Genomic DNA, 4,574 nt, shown 5'->3' with positions numbered 1-4,574 from the left:
CTACAATTCTATTTTCATCATAATATTACTAGCTTATCATATTTTATGGTGAATTCCAGAACATTTCTTTGTGCTCATACCTATCCCATTTGGCAAGTAAACTTTGAATGTCAACAGAATTTCAACTTCAATAGACGAAATACGCATTCAAAGAGATGGGTATCTTTGCAAAACGCTTTCGAATATTAGCATCTAAGTGTATGTAGGCGGCTTCCATTTCACCATTGAGATCTGTTTTGTATTTGCTTATCTTGAAACAGAATAAATACAATCAAAGGTTTTCTTGTAAATCTATCTTATTATTTCTAGATAGAGAAATAGATAAATATATGCATCTTAGTATAATGGTGTTATATATAATGATGCAAGTCATCCCATGAAATGAAATATTTTCGAATTATTTTGTAATGGGTAAACTGATAGTTTGACGTGAAATGTTTTTCCATTTTAATCAATTTCTCCGTAACTAAACAAACATTGTTTCCTCCCTTGATATTCAATTAAATATTGCTTATTGAGGGAAAATATCGCATTCACACATGGTTTTGTTTGCACTTTATAATGAAACTAAACGAGTCATAAAATTGAATGTTCCCTTGATTTATTATCCGTATTTTTTCTAAGAAAAAAGGCTATGCCAGTTTAGGATAATGTGTTAAACACATGAGTGTTTGATTGCTTGACATGGAATATATTTTAATTTCATGTAACTTCTCTATGACCAAACATTGTTTCTTTCTGTGATATTCAATTATATATTGCATATTGAGATAAAAATATCACAATAATTTGTCCATGGCGCTTGTAATTTGTTGGCGCTTGGGAATGAAACTAACAGAATTAAAAAATTGAATATTAAGTTAAATTAGTATCTGTATTAAAAAAAATTGGCTAAACAAAACAAACTAACGGATATTGAGTTAACCCAGCGAGTGTTTGATTCTTTGACTTGTAATGTCTTTCCGTTTCCATACAACTTCTCTATTACCGAACAAACATTGTTTCTTCCAATGATATTCAATTAATTATTGCATATTGCGAGAAAATATTGCACTAATTTATCCATGGTTTTGCTTGCAGAATCAACAGAATCAAAAAATTGAACGTTTCGTTGAATTGATATCTCTATTCAACCTTCCAGCACGAGAGCTCAGTAATTTTACAAGAGCGCATGAGTTTCGCATTTTTTACGACAGCTGTTATTTTACCATTTTTGGCACGGAAAATGACAGAAATGACCTGAATATTAATAATAATTTTGTCAAGAAATAATCCTATTACGTATAACAATTCAAAGTACGCCATCATTTCACTATTGAGGTAACAGTATCTCTATATCTCTTAAGTATCCCTTTTAGCAAGCTATGTGTACACTCCAAAATTTCATGAATTGTATATATGTCAATTGTTTTTAGACATGATCCTATTCCCTCCTGTATTTCCTTGGCATGGTACTTTACAACACAAGGCACTTTTACAATATTCTTCTTTTTCGTTTTTGATCAGTTTGCATACTTTGCTTTTTACCACTTAGGAGATTTATCCTTGCCAACATGGAACATATCATCATCATTTCTTTCCCCTGAATTATTATTATCATAATTGCACGAAATATATTTTGCAGACAAGATTTATCCTTGCCAACATGGAACATATCACCATCATTTCTTTCCCCTGAATTATTATTATCATAATTGCACGAAATATATTTTGCAAACTCACTACTGATATTATTTATTTCCTCACTCCAATCACAAACAATTTCGAATCCAAATGTTCCCCTCCCTTCTTTTTCTTCGTCAGAAAAATCTCGAAAAAAGCGGAAAAAAATTACCTGGTAATATTATTTTCCAAGAAAAGCGATATAAAATTTATAAATTCCATTTTACACAAATTAAAACAGTACACACCAATTATTAACAAAGCATTACAAAACACTTGAAAAATAAGGATTTTTCGAATTTTAACCCACGACCACGCGTGTGCCGTACGTTTTACGAACAAACATTCACGTAACACACATTCTCGATTAGAAATGAATATAGCCACATGACTTCCTGTTAACACATTCCATGATTTGTTGTTGTTGTTGTTACTTTACGTCGCACTAGAGCTGCACAATGGGCTATTGGCGACGGTCTGAGAAACATCCCGGAGGATGATCCGAAGACATGCCATCACAATTTTGATCCTCTGCGGAAGGGATGGCACCCCCGCTTCGGTAGTGGTCACCCACCCGCACACTGACCGTAGCCAGTGATGCTTGACTTCGATGATCTGCTGGGAACCGTGTCTTAACGATCAGTCCACTGCGGGACTCCATGATTTGGGAAAGGGCTTAAGAGAGGAATAGAAAAGACCTTTGAACGCCTCAGCTGCGATATGCGAAAAAAGTAAATAAATACCAAATTTGTCGTAAAATTAACGCAGACGCGCGTTCCGGAAGGTTTAAAAAAGGTCATACAGCAAACTAGGAGTACATCGATTGAGTATTTGATTCGTTGACACGGAATGCAATGTCGTTTCATGCAACTGCTCTATGACTAAACAAGCAATGTTTTTCCCCAAGATATTTAATTACAAATTGCATATTGAGAGAGAAAAAGTATCACATTAACATGGGTATGTTGAAACTCGAAGTAAAAGCAACAGAAAAAGTATTGAATATTTCGTTGTGTTGATATCTGCAACATCTCAATGATAAGACAGTTGTTAATCGGAAATAATCTCCAAAATTGCAATTGTTTAAAGTGCCATCCACTCTTTCTTCTATCACCTATCAGTGTTTCCCAAGCGTATTACTTTTGTGTACCCTTTCTAAATTTTTCACAAAGCTGTGTACCACTGAAAAAATGGATGTATTTTTTACTTTAGAAAAATTGCACAAAACGTCGCTTTGAAACTAAACCGTAGTAACTCAAATAAGTCGAAAAAGGAAATATTTGGGTCATTTTGTGTAAAAAAATCACCCTTTTAGAGAAGCAACGTGTTAACTTCATAGTTCCATAAAATTAATTTAGAGAGCAGATAAATCGTTATCGCATTGGCGCGATTCGCCATCTTGGTTTTAGGGAATAGTGTAGGAGTGTGCCAGTTGCAACAAAACCTTGGAGGAGATAACGTTGCCTTGAAACTAAACCGTGGTAACTCAAAAAAGCAAGTTTTTCAGGGGAGCGATTTTTTTCTTACACTGTTGTACGTTAAAATTTGAAATGAAACATGTAATATTCGGGAGGATATTTTGAAGAACATCGTTGTATTTTGAAATATCTCTCCACTTTTAATACAAGTTTCAGAGAAATCGTTGCAACTCAAAGTACCTTAACTTATTTCAAAATTACCACGAAATTAGAAATGCTACAAGAACCAGGCCTGGCTCATTGAAAAATGTAAAGAAACATGGTTTTTTTAATGCAAACTATTTTGCAATAGTCTCCATAGCTTCGAGTCAAACTGCTGTGGAAATTCCTGAAAAGTTAGAAATCGCTCTCCTGAGAAACTTGCTTTTTTGAGTTACCACGGTTTAGTTTCAAAGCGACGAAAAGTTAAAAATCACAACTGGCTGTTGACACCACTAATTGTGAACTTCTAACTCTGCAAAAAATAGCCTATTGAAAAATACGTAATCGTAAATTTTCGTGGCTAGCTTTGTTTTTAAATAATTTCTTTAGAAATTTTTGTTTGTTGCAAGATATTTCATATAAGAACGCTAACCGTTCTTAACTAAACTGTTCCCGTTACCCAGGTTAAACTGTTAGTTAACCTGGGTAACGGGAACTGCTAAACTGTTCCCGTACCCCAGGGGGTAAGAGTACCACACTGTGGGAAACACTGCATTAAGTAATGAAAATCACGTAAGAAACAGAAAATTGTTTTAAAGAAAAACAGAACAAAACTTAATAAAAGTTAATTTTCTAAAATCATTAAAATTGTACAATTAAATATCAACCTTATTAATTGTAAATTTCTCAAATTATCCAGTATAATATTATCTAGTATACATCCATTTTCGGGCCCATCCTTGGCAACTAATGACATTAAACGGGCATCAGTACTGCAGTAAGAACTCACTATGAAACAAAATCTCTCTATTTACGTTTTTGCGCATCCGTCTTCATATTTTGTAATCTGGCAATCTTATTGCGAAAATATTTTAATCGTTCTTGAAAATTTTTCTGTTCATGTAAGTTCATTTGAATTCGCTACTCGCTTTATAGATTTCGTTTTATGTTTTGTCCTGTTTTTTCTTTAATTTTTTTTTCTGTTTTTTACGTGGTTTTCATTATTTAATGTGTTCGAATCCATTTTGTTTCAAAGAAATTTTTTGAGTGCTCCTCATACTATTTTATTGCTATATTTTGCGTTGGCTACGCAGATACAATATTCGAAACCACTTTTTTTGCTGATATAATCGTGTGAGCTGATGATAAGATATATTTTTTTCCATGGATTTTTATTATTTTTTTAGTGAAATAATTTTCCTTTCTCTTTTTCTCTTTTTTCATTATTTTGTAATTTTTCCCATGTTCTCTCTACATTTAGAACTTATATATATATATATATATGTGTATATG

This window comes from Parasteatoda tepidariorum, chromosome 8 (genome assembly GCF_043381705.1).
Source record: "Parasteatoda tepidariorum isolate YZ-2023 chromosome 8, CAS_Ptep_4.0, whole genome shotgun sequence".
Taxonomy (NCBI): domain Eukaryota; kingdom Metazoa; phylum Arthropoda; class Arachnida; order Araneae; family Theridiidae; genus Parasteatoda; species Parasteatoda tepidariorum.
This window is presented reverse-complemented; position numbering follows the sequence as displayed.